We start from the raw sequence: 16,146 nt of genomic DNA on the forward strand, positions 1-16,146 counted from the left end.
GTATCTGGGATAATGTCAGAGCTGGGATGGTGGGTTTTTTTCTCCATGATATCGAGGACCCAGGCTCTTTCTACCTTGCGACTTTGGAATCCCTAGATGATGCTCTTGTCCAAGCGATCTGGATTCCAGACAGCAGGACAAAGAAAAGGGGGGGAAACAAGAGACCTCGCTTCTGGCCTTTCATAGCTCAACGTGGAGGTCACCACATCCCTCCTGCTGTCATCCCATTAGCCAGAACTTACTCATATGCTCATTCTCAGTTGCAGGGGAAGCTGGGAATATCATCTTGATTCTGAGTAGCTCAGCTAAAAATTCTATTACCACGCAAGAAGGGATTAATGAGCATACATGTTTTTAAGGCTTTTTCTTTTATTATTATTATTTTATTATTTTTAAAGCTTTTGATATCTGCTACCTTATCAATCTGCAGAAAGACTGTAGCAATTGACATCACTCTTGCCAGCACAGGGCCTTTAAAATATCTCGCCAAATTAATAACAGAAGAAAATGATCATTGTGCTATTTTATGTTGCATTTTCTTAATGTCTGGTGATGTCCGCACCATTTTTTTTTCTGTCGAAATACATCTCAGAAGTGGCTTCAGCCACTGCTTCTAAATGCAGAGGGAAGCGGGAAGCCCAGATTTCAAGATTACAGACGCTCAGCGGGGCACGCCAGCTTGCCCACCTTCCTCAGGTCTGTTTTGTTACAGACAGTCTTAATCCTGATTCTCAGGGGTGGTCCCTTTCTTTTCACCAGGTATGGACCTACTTTTGCTAAGTAGGTCTGCCCTTGGGTTTTACTATTTCAAAGACTGATGGCACAGGGAGGTGGCCCCTTTGAAGCAAAGGGGGAATTACTCAACTGGAAAGGACTGTTGCCTCTGGGAATCCCAGCTGGACTAAGTCCAGTATCACCTTCGTTCATTTAGTGTTGCAGGTCACCTGGGACCCCCAGTCCCAACGCAGACTAGATAGCCTGCCTCAGGGCCACAAAACGTCATGCCAGGTCTGGGAGATGTCCACTGTCTCTGTCAGGAAAGGCTAGGTTCTGCTGAGGTAATAAACACTCTCAAAGTCAGTGGCTTAAAACAACAAAGGTTTTTCATGTTTACTTAATCGTTTATCTTGGGTCAGTGTCGGGGGCTCTATTCCAAATCACCCTTATCATGGAACTCAGGCTAATAGAGCCCTACTGTGTGGAACATGGCCAGTCACTGACAGAAAACCATGTACTTGCTCATCAAGGCTTTTTCTCAGAAGTGACACAGGTTACTTCGATTCACATCTTATTGGTCAAAGCAAGTCGCATGGCTGCTCTTAACTTCAAGACGGAGGGAAATGCAATGGTACCGTGAGCTCTAAAGGAGGAGAACCAGAAATTTTGGAACCATGAATGACTACCAGACTGCTGGAAGTGGGGGTGTGGAGCGGACTTCAGGTTTGGGGAGTCTCCAGAGTTATCCTGGTTGGCTTCCTAAGGAGTCTAGTTATGTTTCCCATGGTCCTTATGAAGCTGGAGGCTTAAGACAAAGTTTTGTCTTACTTTAGATCCCTAGCAAATAGTATATCTCTTGGCACACGGCAATTGCTCAACAAATATTTAGTGAATGGGGAATGAGAGAGGAAATACTAACCCTGGAAGAGCTTTTATATAAAAAGTACTAGAGAGCATAGGACCAAATTGCTAGGAAGGGTGGCCCATTGCTTGGGGCGGTCCAAGTCACTACATGAAAGGAGCCAGAAATAATATGTTCATATAATATAACTAGCAGGTGTGGATGAAACGGTGGGTGACTAGCTAGAATGGAAGGATATTGACCCACCATTCTCACCATCGCACACCCATGCCTGTATGACCTTGACTCACACATTTCCAGTGTGTCTGAGTTCACATAAGTTCAGCTTAAGTTCCAGTTATCATGTAACACCACACACACACAAGCATGCACACACATACATCCAGCGCTAGCTGATTATAAATGTCTTGTTCATTCTTAAAAGAAGCTTGCTAATAATCACTGCCGGCTTGAAAGAAGCAAGAATAAAAAGCCCAAAAACTTTCTGTGACTTAACTCTTCATGGGCAAGAGGACAAAACCAATTTATTCTTTATGTTGTATCTTGTTAATCTTTTAAACCAAACAAGTAATACACGTTTTGTTAGTAAAAATAGTTTCATTGCAAACCCCCCAAATCAATGCAGACCAGAGATGAAACCAAAGATGAAATGAACAGGAGCACCTGGCTGCCTCAGTAGGAAGAGTATATGACTCTTGATCTTGGAGTCATGTGTTCGAGCCCTACGTTGGGCATAGAAATTACTTGAAATAAAATTAAAAAAAAAAAAACAACACAAGATGAACCGAAGAAACTGCATAACCCTAAAATTAAAGTAACTCCTAAAACCTCAAGAAAGAAGAAACCAAAGAAGTTCCCAAGGTTCTTTTTTTGACATTCCCACCAGATGATACAACTCCCCAAACCATCCAATGTGTATGTACAGACATTCAGTTTCCAGGAAAGCATGTGACTGGCCAAGTCAAGATGATAGGTATTCACCTTCATGCTGGGTGGGGCAGGGAGGCAGGGAGGTGGGAAGGGAGAATTCTTAGCTCTCAGGACATCCAGAATCACATGGACCAAAGGCAGGGTATTTTTCCAAAGTAATGGACACTGATTAGAACAAAAAAGTAATAGATGCTCATGACAGGTGCTTATATTTTTTAAGTAGAAAACATATACAAAGAAAATGAAAATCACCTGTATTCCCCCTACAGTTTATATTTTTGTATATAGCCTTCCAGACATCTCTCTAATCAGACATAATTTTTTTCTTGGCAAAAACTGAGCCATACTGCATATCCTGCATTGCAATTTGCCTCCCCCCCCCCCACTGAAAATACCTTGTAAAAACTCTAAATAAATAGCGACAGGATTGAAATATAATTTTAACTCAGAGTAAGGAGATTCAAATGAATTGTAAACAAAGATAGTGACCAGCAGACTAATTAGTCAATGTTAGAGTAGGAATTTTGGAGTCATAATTTCTAGACCTTCTTTCCTACCCATGAACAACTCCTACCAGAATATCTAAATTTTTATCTCTCTGTATATCTGTCTACATACATACACACCTACCCATCAGCTAGTTCGCTACCTATATTACCAGTCATGGTGGATTCAGTTATGCTCCAATAACAGACAATTCTGAAAGCTCAGTGGCTTCCTAAGTACATTTCTCCATCCCACTACACGTCTAATGCAGGTTGGGGAGACTCAGCTCATCTAGACACTTGGGAACCAGGGTGATAAAAGCTCCATTTCAACCCAGCAGGGGCATAAAAGGTGGCAAAGTACACCCGACTTTCCGAAGCCTCACCCAGAAGCGATACATCTTGTTACTTCTACTCACAGGTCATCAGCCAATGTAAGTCTCATGGTCAAACTATCACCAAAGCATGAACCCTGCCATGCACCTTACCATGTCTTCAGAAGAACTAAAATATTTGTGAGTGACAAGTACCAAAGATGACACTTTGTTTGTTTGAGTGTATAAACAACTCGTAGTCGAAATTGGGTTGGAATAGAGAATAAAATCCTTCCCGATTTGCAAAGCCTTTAAGAGGATCAAATGATTTAACCATATTAGTCAGAGTTTGCATCATAAACCATTTCCTTTTCTATCCTAAACTATATTTCGTCTCTCTCTCCCTAATCCTCTGTTCATATAATATCAAACAAACCAGAAAGTAAGGACACCGACAGCTGGTTCCGGTAACACACAGAAGACAATTTCGTGTTATGCTAAAATGCCCAGTGGTATTAAATCTAGGTGATCTAAAACAAAATATGAGTAATTTTGATTACTTAAACTGTTTTTAAAACTATCCTGAGGAATTTAATATTAAAATGAGAGCCCTATTACCAGTGAGTCCACCCAGGAGACTATGATAAAGATAATACCCGTGCTAATACATCGCTTTGGAGCCAGTATAGTTCAAGTGTTGTCTACTGAATGTATTAACTGATTAAATGTTGGAGATCTTTTTAAACAAGTAATATATTATGAAGATTATGGGAAAACTACATCTGGGGCTACACTGCGTGGTGGGCTATCCATCTGTTACATTTATTGATGGGTCCCAAGGGGCTGTAGCCTTGGGGAAAGAAAGATGGCATTGGTCATCACGGGAGGTTCACCTGAGCCACTGGGTACTGCTGGAACCAAGTACAGTCATCTGGGTGGCGGCTGAGATGGGAGCAAAGGTAGCCGACTGAGCGTTATTGGAAGCAACAGATTTCAGGCAGACGGGTTCCAGAGATGTCCTCTGATGAGCCTAGACACAAATGTTCACTTAACAACCAATCTCATCAGCTCGCTGGCAGGTGTAACAGGCATGGTGGGAATGAAAAGAGGTGATGGGACTCTAGGGCAGACAGTTTGCAGCCCTTGGAGAGGGATGCCGAGCAGGTGCTCAGGAGAGCAGAGGACTTCCTGAGGCCCAGGGAAAGGGGTAGCAGGATCTGGGCATAGAAGGACTTCTGCATGTGGGGTAGAAAGGAGGATGTGTCCTAGAAAAAAAGCCAGACTTACTGAAGAACCAGAGTTCATTGCAGAGGAAAACTCCTAGCTGGGGTTGGGGGCTGGGGTTCTGCTTCCTGGTCCTGTCATCTGCTCACTGAACAGATAGGGAAGGTGCAAATGTCCTGTGTCTAACACATACTCTCTTGTCAGATCTTAGGTACTCTGAGCAGAGAGGAGAACTTCTCTCAGTCCCAAAAATGGAGGGGACAGGGTGAGGGAAGAGGCCTAGGTGGGGCTAAGCTGGACTCAGAAAAATGCTGCCAATACTGCTACTATTCAGTACATCCCTCCCCCTTTTTGGTCCCAGCGGGTGTATGCTTGGTGATATAAAGGCAAGATTTAATCAAGTCCGCAAGTATTTTTTCCGTTTAATATAACATGCATAATGGTTAAGAGTCACTATTATTTTTTTAATGCATCCAATAAATTAGAATATCTTTTTGTAATTACAAAAGCAATACATGCAAATTGCAGAAATTTTTGGAAAAGCAGAAAATGATAAAGAAAAAAATTTACAGTGCCCATAATCTTGCTGCTGGGAGATAGTTATCGTTAATATTTAATATGTTTCCCTCTTGCCTTTGTCTATGCAATTTTTAGCAATTTAGATTTTTAAAAACATTTTAGATTAAATGTTGTATACAGAATGAATCCTACATTCATCGTTTTAAATTAAAATATGGACACCTCCCCTATAACTATCACTATTTAAAGGTTTTACGTGATCTTTGTGGTTTGCCAACATTTATTTATTCTTTTTCGATTGTGAGTCATTAGGTTTGTTTCTAATATTTCACTATTATAAATTATACTGAAATATATTATATATGTGTATGTGTACATATTTACACTCAAAACTTTGTTCACATTTTGAATTATTTCTTTTTTTAAAAAAATATTTTATTTATGTATTTGACAGAGAGAGAGAGAGAGACAGCCAGTGAGAGAGGGAACACAGGCAGGGGGAGTGGGAGAGGAACAAGCAGGCTCCCAGCGGAGGAGCCTGATGTGGGGCTCGATCCCAGGACTCTGGGATCACACCCTGAGCCAAAGGCGGATGCTTAACGACTGAGCCACCCAGGCGCCCCTTGAATTATTTCATTAAGATAAATTCCTTGAAGTGAAATCACTGGATCAGAAGACATAAACATAGAGGCAGTTTTGAAACGGGACCCCCAAATCTCTGGCACCCCTGCCAGAGAGAGCTGGAGTCTATTTCCCTCTCCTTGGGTCTGGGCAGGCTCGTGACAACTTGAACCAACAGACTGAGCAGAAGTGAGGCTGTGCGACCTCTGAACTTTGATGGCCGGAGCACTCACCTTTGGAGCCCTAAGCCACCACGTAACCATGCAGACAACCACAAGGCCCCCGTGCCAAGAGGAGGCCAACCCACACGGGGGTCCCGCAAGGCACTACTCTTTGGCTTACACCAGTCTAGGCACCAAACTTGTGAGTAAACATACCTTCAGAAGATTCCAGCTCAAGCTGCTGAGTCACCCTCACCCGCCGGCCTTTAGGTCTTACCCACTGAGGCCCCACATGCCATGGAACAGACTGTCCATCCCTACTGTTTGAAATCCTGATGCACAGAATCTATGAACTTCATAAAATGATACAGGTTTTTGTTTTTGTTCTTGCCTTTTTTTTTTAATAATAAAGAATTTTAATAATAAAAAATAAGATAATAAAATAAAATAATAAAAATAAAATAATAGAAAATAAAATAAAATAATAAAATAAAAATAAAGTAATAAAATAATAAAATAAAAATTTTAATAATAAAAATAAAATAATCAAAATAAAAATATTTTTAATGATAAAAATAAGATAAAACCTAAAAATAAAACAATAAAAATAAAAAAATTTCAACTCTAATTTCCGGGTAATTTTTCATGCAGCAATAGTAACTAGAACAAACATTTCTAGGGTTCTTAATATATCCTGTCCCTGTTTTCCGGGCGGCTTGTAGCAATCTGGCTTCCCACCCAGATCCTAGGAGAGCGCCCAGCTCGCTGCACTTCATCCACACTGGTACAGCTCCGAGTGCACCTCTCGTTTTGTTTGCAGATTTTTACTATGGACAATGAATATGGACAGAAATGAGAAAATAGTATATGAACAAAACACCCGAGTGCCCATCACCCACTTTGTAATTCCCACTTTTATTCCGTCTCTTCCCCTTCCTACGCCTATCTTTATCAGCAGAGCTGTTCTATTTCGACATCACTCTTCCTCAATAAAAGTATGTTTGCTCCTCTTGGTCAACGAAGACCAGGACTTGCCGGAAACAGCTAGGTCAGACCGTCAACACCAACGGAATAGAAAAGGAGATTGTAGCTACTACATCCCAAATGAGCTAGGAACTAGGTTATTTTATTTTTAACTTATTTATTTATTTAAGTAATCTCTACACCCAATGTGGGGCTCAAACTCATGAGAGGAAAGTTACATGCTCTTTCCACTGAGCCAGCCAAGCGCTCCATTTTCTTTCTTTCTTTCTTTCCTTCCTTTTTTTTTTTTTTTTGAAGTAAGCTCTTTGCTCAATGTGGGGCTTGAACTCATGACCCCGAGATCAAGAGTCGCATGCTCTCCTGACCGAGCCAGCCAGGCGCCAGAGCTAGGCACTATTTTAAACACATCACCCGTAATCACTCATTTAAGCTTCACAGAACTCTAATAGGCAGGTATGATGAATTGCTATCATCCCATTTTACAGATGAGGAAATTGATGCCCAGGAAATGAAGTGACTTGTTGAAGTTTGCACGGCTAGCTACTAAGTGCTGGAGACGGAAGTTGAACCGAAGCTGTGTTTCTCTAAAGCCCATGGTGTCATCTCTCTACTACCTCAACGCTCTTGAGGGAGGCCAACTGCTGTGGCTGGTTATAGCAAATCTGTTTGTAGGGCACACTTGAAATGATTCTCTGCTCCACCACGACCCTGGTCACCGGGGACAGATCTGAAAGCTGGAGATAACGCACGGAGCCGTTTGACCAGATGGCTCATGCCGAAGTGTGGCTGGCTTGTGTGTGGAGCCCCGTAAAGAAAGAAGCCAGGCCAGGAAAGAGGCAAATAGGGTATAGCCTGATGAGGTCAGGGTTTCTACTGCATATGCAATAGGTCTCATTCCTATTTAAAGGGAAAAATAGAACTTCTGGACGACTGGAGCAATGAAGCTGCCTCATAGCTAATGCCTAAAGAAATAATGGGAAAAAAGTAAAAGCGAGTCCTCCAGAAATTCCCCAGCAGCAGTCAAAGGAGGAGAGAAGCACACTCCCATGCCGTCAACCTCAAAAAAGGTACTTCAGAAGGACACAAGACTTGGGAGCTTACCGGGGCTGCAAGTTGTTAAGGCTCCCAACCCCAGCTCCTTCTCTCTGAGGTCACAAAATGCTAAGCATTGTCATCAACCCTCCCATCAGCAAACAGCCCATCCATGCGGTGGTCTCTCTCTTTCCTGATGGCAGGGAATGACGATCGGGTGAAACATTCAACGGGAATGGCACGGGTGGGAAAGCTTTAGGGCTGCCCCTGTAATGGCAGGAGGCATCCGAAGCCCGTGGAAATAGAATCCACCAGGTGGAATGAACTCTCTGAAATAGAAACAAACCCAGAGCTCCGGGTTTCTGTTGAAGAGCGCGCACAGCAGCCCGCTGAGCCCCCCTACCATGCCCGCGGGGCACAGAAAAACAGGAAACACCAAGCCTGCCAATTATAGCACTTTGGGGAAAACAAACTGGTCTCAGATAAGTTGGGAAGGCAGTCACGAAGTCACCCACACTCCATCAGAGCAAACAGGGGGTTTGACAGAGCTGCCCGAACTTGAGCAAGATGAAAAGAGGCACCGGGGCCCGCGGGGCTGGGGGTGGTGTGGGGGTGGAAAGAACAGAGTCTAACAAAAGCCAAACACACCGCGGCCTGCGTGAACACTTGACTCCAGTAAAAGAAAGACTTGCCCTTAGCAGAGGCTCAAGGACGAGACCGAGCCATCCAGTGATCAGGGCCTTCAAGAGAAGGGATCAAAGAGAAGAGAGTCAGTGAGAGGATACCCATCCTCTTAAGGCCCGGCTCCGGAGGTCTGGGTCCATATTCCTTCGTGTGATTCAAGCCAGGGGCCCAGCTCCAGGCTGAGGACCCTTGCCGAACCCTTCAGAGAGAAGACAGAGATTTGAGTACCACTGGGCTAGGTACCAAGTTTTTTTTAATGTATCAAGTTATTTAATCCTTACAGCAGCCCTATGAGATAGTCACTATTATCATCCCATTTTACGAACTTCGCCGGGCACACACAGCCAGCGAGGGCTCTGGGTCCAGACTCTATCCTCTTACCTATTATACTACGTGCTAGCTTTCGCTCAAAAAAAGAGAGAGAACGTTTTGCTCTTCTTCTAGGGCTGGAGAAGCCCCTTTTGTTTACCAGGTAGACAGGAGAACTGACCACAAACTTCCCAGCCTGGGAGAAGAATTCTTTGATTTTTGCTGTCCACGCCTCTCCCCCAGAGAGCAGCTGGGGCGGGGAGCAAAGGGCCTGCCATCTGGTTACATTTTCTTTTGCTTACAAACCTTACTTTACATGTAAATAACCAGTTGAAATTAATCTGATTTCTATTAAGTGCTCAGATCGTTCTCGCACGTAAGTGAAAATCCCTTCACCGACAGGTTTAGCTTCCCGGGCTAGACTACACCCATACATAAAACACCCACACAGGCGCACACGGCTTACAGCAGCGTTTTCACACAGACACAATTATGACTCACGAATAAGCATGGCTGGAGCAGAAAGGACTCAACCAGAAGTTACATAAGCGTGGAAGTCATCCATATTCTATCAGAGCATACTAACATGACGCATGGTGGATTGCAGATTAAATTAACAGGAGGCAGAATAGGCCATGTATTGTAATGAATTCCTGAAGGGAGGTATCTGTCTGGTAGTCACTAGTTTACGGTGGGGAGTATAATATTCCGTCAACTAACAGTCAGCTCAATAATAAGCCCCAATATTGCTTCCAGAGGAGCCATCTGGCCTACAAACCAGTGATTTAGAAGCTTTCTATCTGGACTCAGTGTCTCGTACGCTAGAGCTGGTTGCCCTGAAGTAATCCCCACATGAGAAGGATGATGGGCTTTGAAAGCTTCAAGAAAGCACCTCCATTGTATCAAACTTCCCAAATCACGAATAGGAAAGAAGGGCAAGGGCCCCCCCTGGCTGGGGGGAAACATGAAACGTCTGCAGCATGCAGGCAGCAAAACCATTTGGCCCAAATGTGACATTCTCCCTCCCACTTCACCCCCTCTGTCTTATTTGCTCCTTGATCCTTCTCTAAATTTTTAATGTATGCATGTATGGAAAACTTGGGAGGATAGGAGGGGTAGGACTTGATTATGGTTCTACCTCCAATGATCTATTACTTATAAATATTTATTGATCACCGTCATCATCACCATTATTGCTTTATCTATGGCACACCCAGCTGCTGGTGCATGTAAGGGTATTAATTGTGAAGAGAAGAAAGGGGAGAGTCCAAGTGCCCTCGAATGGAGGACAGTGGCTGAAAGTTATATTGGCACAGTTAAAACGCCCTCCCCAAGGCACGTAGACTTGAGGCGGGAAATGATCTCACATCTTGGGAGCCTCTGCGGCCACGCCTGAGGCAGTCATGAGTGTTTAGATGGAATTTAGAACAAGTCAGTAAGAGCTACTATGATTTAGAAACACAACAGGTGGGGGCGCCTGGGTGGCACAGCGGTTGGGCGTCTGCCTTCGGCTCAGGGCATGATCCCGGCGTTATGGGATCGAGCCCCACATCAGGCTCCTCTGCTGTGAGCCTGCTTCTTCCTCTCCCACTCCCCCTGCTTGTGTTCCCTCTCTCGCTGGCTGTCTCTCTCTGTCAAACAAATAAATAAAATCTTTAAAAAAAAAAAAAAAAGAAACACAACAGGTCTCTAAGTAGTTTAGGTGTGGGCATGTTTAGAGGGCAGAAGGTGAAGGTACATCATAGGAGGAAAGAAGCAGAGGGACAAAACAAGAAAGACCAGGGGAAAACAAGTTCACGGAAGCCACGACAGTAGAGTTGCAAGAAGGAAGGGGCGAGTTAAAAGTGTCCAAGTATCAAGCCTCTTGAAACTTATATTCCTTTAGAAAAAAGGTCCCTTTGGATCCCACAGCCATCAGTCCCTGCTTGATTCCCAAATCTCTTCCTGCAGTTTAGACTCTTTCTCTGTCTTTCAATTACTTGCTAAACAATTTCACTTGGATGTCCCTCGGACCCAACGCAACCCTTCCTTCTCCCCTTTATAAAGCAATGTGCTGCCGAACTCACCATCATCTGACAATTACCCAAGCTGGACACCTGTGTGTCAACTTTGATAACTCCTTGCCCTCCAACCTGCATGTCCGATCCCTGAGACTTGCCACTTTGGTTCCTCCGCGTTCCTCATGTGCACCACCCCTTTTCCAGCCTGGGTTCCTGCCACATCATCTCTCTCTTCCACCATCACTGTGGTCTTCTGTCATCGATCTCCCCATCTCTGGTCCTGCCTCCCTCAAATCCATGCTTCCCACAGTCTCAGAGTCACCTGATGGCCAAGATCACCATTTCACTGTCTTGTTGAAAACCATCCATCTGCCGCCCCTCATCCAGGAACACTATGGAAACAACCTAAGTGTCCATCAGTGGGTGAATGGGTAAAGGAGATGTGGTATCTATGTACAATGGAATATTACTCAGCCATAAAAAAGAAGGAAAAGTTGCCATTTGTGACAACGTGGATGGATCTAGAGGGTATAATGGTAAGTGTAATGTCAGACACAGAAAGATAAATACCATCGATCTCACTTATAGGTGTAGTCCAAAAAACAAAAACAAAAAACAAGCTTATTGATACAGAGAACAGATTGGTGGTTGCCAGAAAGGGGGGAGGGCGGTCAGATGGTGAAGCAGATCAAAAGAGAGAAATTGCCAATGGTAACATAAATAAGTCATGGGGATGTAGTGTACAGCATGGTGACTATAGTAACTGCATTGCATTTTTGAAAGTTACTAAGAGAGTAGATCATAAAAGCTCTATCATAAGAAAAAGAATTTGTAGCTGTGTATGGTGATGGATGTTAACTAGACTTACATGGCAATCACTTCACAATATATATAAATCTCAAATCATTATGTTGTACCCCTGAAACTAATACAATGCTATGTGTCAATTATATCTCAATGAAAAAAAGTTGTCCATTAGCTGCCCATCATCCACTGGATAAAATTTACGCGGGCCTTCCATCATCCAACCCTTGGTTCCCTCTTCAATATGGCCTTCATGCTCCCTTCCCCAACCTCAACAATGAACTTCATGAGGTTCCAATCACACTATTTTATTTCTCTGTGGCTCTGTTCTCGCCCCCTCCCTAAACCAAGCCCCACCCGATTATCTCACACCCATACTCTAGGACTCATTTCTACTTTGCTTCCTCCAAAAATCTTATCTGATCCTTCCAGACTAGTTTCCTTCTCCAGTACTTTGTACATGGTAGAGGTTTTTTTTAGGTCATGCAGAATAATGCCTGGCATATAGTAATCACACCAGTGTATGCTATACAGTTACTCCATCACATCCCATGCTGTATTATAAGCACCTGTTTTTATTTCTGTTAGATACTGATCTCCTTGAAGACTCACAGAATACCTTTTATTGCTCATCCAGGTCCACTCTACCCTCCTCCTTCCTGCTCTGCTCCAGGAGGCCCATGTATAGACTGCATCAACAGGCTTCCTCTTCCACTGGCTTCCAATTGGTTGGGAAAGGGCACTGCAGGGTAAGGAGAGTGAAGTCAAGGTATTTATTCCCCAGCTCCCTCCTCGCCAGGTTGCCATCAGCTGACTGTGTCCTTGACCAAAGGCCACACTGTCGGGAAGCCCCTTTACGTAGCTTGCTGGTACTTCTTTATTTCCCATGGTCCGGCAGCTATGCCTCCCATCCTCCCCCCTTTCAGGACTAAGGATGGTAACTTCCACTATTACTAGCCTTAGGGGACTACTCTATCCCACGTGGCTTCTCTAAACTCTGTCTACGTTCTCCTCAAATGACCCAATACGAAGTGCCATCTCTCTTCTGATGGGATTCTAACCGCTACAAGCACAAACACAGCCTCTTATCTATCTCTGAAGCCTCACATCCAGCATAGCACTTGGCATACAGTAGGTGCTCAGTAACGGTCGAACCAATGAATGTGTCATCTTGCTGCAGTTTGCCAAGTCATGCCCAACTATGTCCGAGATAACAGAAACTGGTGGTAATGAATGAACTCCTTGAACATAGGCTCAAGGGGAGGTAGAAGGAGGTGCTTCCAAAAGCACAGGTGGGGGATGAGTCTCAACAGGGCGACTCATAATTGGTTAGGACTAGAGGGAAGAGGGGAGGGTCTGAATCTTCCTGGTAAATTTAGAAGTTCGCCTTTGGAATGTGAGGAAGGTTGGAACCATTGATGTGAAAGACGAGATATGGAAGATATAGAGAAAAGAACTGTGAGTCTGCAGGGAAAGTGCAGTTGATGTTAGAATTTTTTTTTTTTTTTTTGCATCTGCACATATTTATAGTATGTCAGGACAGCAATTCTCTGGCTTGGATGCAGGAACAGAATTCAAATAAACATTGTACTGAACACTCCCACGTGTCCGGCATTGTGCTAGGATCTGGAGTCCTAGGCATGAATGAGACACAGTTTCTATCCTTGTAGTACGACGGTCTGTGGAGACTGAAGACAGCCCAGGCTGGAGGAGACAATGTGAAAGAAATCCGGAAAGACTTCCTGAGGAGGTGAGCTCTGAGAGGCATCTTGAGTAGGCCAGGGGAAGGAGGGTGGCCTGGATTTGGGTGTAAGAACAGTGAGAAGAGGAGAAGTTCAAAGGGGTGAGAAGCACAGGACCCATACACCTGACACCAGCCCCGAGATCCAAACACTGTGGCACGAATGGGAAACTGTTGTGTTTTATCATTAATTTTAATTACAAAAGAAACCTTTTTTTTTTTTTTATTTGAGAGAGAGAGAGCATGAGAGCAGGGAGGGGCAGAGGGAAAGAGAGAAGCTTAAGTGGGCTCTACACCCAGCTTGGAACCCGACATGGGGCTCGATCCTACCACCCTGAGATCATGACCTGAGCTGAAATCAAGAGTTGGACGCTTAACCAACCGAGCCACCCAGGAGCCCCCCAAAAGATATCATCAAAATATGTCTATAAATAATCTAAAGAAACCAAAAGAAATTTTCAGAGTGAAAGTGGTCTGCTTTCACCTCACTATCAATCCCCCTCCATTCCTCACAGGTGAATCCCACTAACAGCCGGGCTGGTTTCCTGGATTTTCTTCTATGGGTGGTGAAATACTATTTTGGTATATTAATCAGTGTGGTTTTGTCCTCCATATTTGTTGTTGTTATTTCTGATGGGGTCTTTTTCGTAATTCTTGGGGTTTTTTTTGTGTTTTCTTTTTTTTTTTTTACTCTTTTGGTCATACTCCCCATGTACACACAGCATTAAAGCACGACAACGAGGCCAGGGCATTGCAGGAAACAAGATGACACATGGTCAAAGCTGTGAATTCCAAAAACCTGAAATAAAAGTATCCTCAATTCCCAAATCTTGGTGTTATGTGTCCAAATCAGAGCGCTGAAATATTTGCAGCAAACAGTAGTTTGGAAATAGAATGCATGAAAAGGCCAACTTCTTTGCCACCAGAGACTGGCTAGGAAGTGGGGTGACAGGAGGGACAGGATGTGACAGGGGCTCTGTGTGAGTCAGGACGAGGGCAGGACACGAAGCAAGCACATCCATACAAGAGGAGAAACTCCACCTTCCTCCCTTGGGTGCAGCAGAGCACTCCTGGGGGTTGCGGTACCGCCTGCGGATGATCCCGCAGCTATCTGAGTCAACAGAGCCACCAAACACTCTGGTTGTTCCTCTGGTCGTTCTGTGGCAAGGGCTTTCTATACACAGCAGCCAGCTGGAGAGCCATCAGTTGTCCAGCAGATATGGTGGCTGGTCGCGCCTTACAACTTTGCCCTTTCCAAACGTTCAGGCCATTTATAGACCTCCAAGATGGAGCCAGGATACATAAGGGGTGGTGACGTGGGAAGGCAAGCCCCTGCATCCATACGGGGTGGTCTGAGGAGAGCCAGCTTGAGACCTCTTTACCACCTGGCAGAGGCGACCTCAGCCCAGGAGACATCTGCACACAGGTACAGATAACTGTCTAACACGCATCAGTCATGCTGCGTAGACTACTCCATGATTTAATAGTTTTAACTTTCAGCACCTGGAATGGTTTGGGCGAACTTCAGTCCTCAATAAATATTTGTTGAATCAATGGACAATACATATATCCCCCACTGAAGAACATTCTGGCAAGTGTATTTCTGTAGGTTAGATACAAAGTACAACTGCTGAGCCAAAGTACATAGACAGTTTGAAAGATACTGCCAAATTGTCCTCCAATAAGGATATACTGATTTATACTCAGCAAAGGTAAATGATATGATAGCCAGTGTTGACTGACAGTTTATTGTACCCAAGGCAAACTTGCCAAATATTCTGCACGGATTGCTTAGTTTGTTCCTTAAAACAGACCTTTAAGACAGGTACTTCTGTCTTCTTTTTACATTTTATTGAGAAATGGAAGCATAAACAAGTCCAACAGCTTGACCAAAGTCATGGATTAGTAAATTGGTCTCCAGAAAATATGTCCTTAAGCATGTGTTTCTCTAAGGAAGGGTGTCTGTTTTCCTATATCTTCAATAATAATAGAGGATTATGCATTTCTGTCCATCTCTTATGAGATAATGTGGGTGAACATACTGTATGAGCTCAAATGTGGGTGCAAAGGATAAAAGGTTAGAAAGTTGGTTCCATATGACTACTTCTCCGGTAGACCCCATTTTAAGTATTTTTGTGATGAAACGAAAAATTCTAAAGTTCTTGCTGACAGGGCGAGAGTATCAGTCAGGGATCTGAGTGGCAGACGGCAGAATCCACGTGAGCTAGTTTCAACAGATATGGATTTATCGTTTGCTATCTGGGTTTATAGAATTTCCAAGAGGGCCAGGAAGAAGTTTGCCAAGCCGCACAGCCAGGAAGAATGTCACCAGGAGAAATACCCAACCACACTAGGAGCCTGTCCGACACCAGGGAACCTCTTGGCTGCTGTTGAGAGCATATGGGACAGCAGACAGTTGTGTCAGTGGCTCTCCAAACATCTGTGTCCGCCACGGGATCCTAGCTCCCGATGGGCTGCCAGTTCATCTTGTTCATGCCACCTTCCAAGTTTCTGGTGGAAGCTACTTGCAAAGGAGCCTGAGAAATGGGTATTTAGCTTGCTTGCCTCTGCGGTACAATCCAGAAGAGTTTGGAGTACATTCCATACAAACGGCGGATTCCGCTACAAGCGCACACACTTTTTCTCCCTAGGGATTCCATAGAGTTTGGCCCTCTGTGAATAAGGGGGGAGAAAAAGATGTGATCTAGACATATCTTTATTGTTCCTGAATTTTTCCCTCTTGCAATTTGTCCTAAACA

At 44.0% G+C, this 16,146-nt stretch overlaps 1 long non-coding RNA gene across 1 annotated transcript in view; it reads right to left on the bottom strand.

The window, feature by feature from the left end:
* Positions 1 to 16,146, bottom strand: part of LOC123001739 (uncharacterized) — a 44,045-nt gene that overhangs the window by 8,459 nt on the left and 19,440 nt on the right. The gene's annotated exons all lie outside the window — the stretch shown is intronic.

This window comes from Ursus arctos, unplaced genomic scaffold (genome assembly GCF_023065955.2).
Source record: "Ursus arctos isolate Adak ecotype North America unplaced genomic scaffold, UrsArc2.0 scaffold_31, whole genome shotgun sequence".
NCBI lineage: Eukaryota > Metazoa > Chordata > Mammalia > Carnivora > Ursidae > Ursus > Ursus arctos.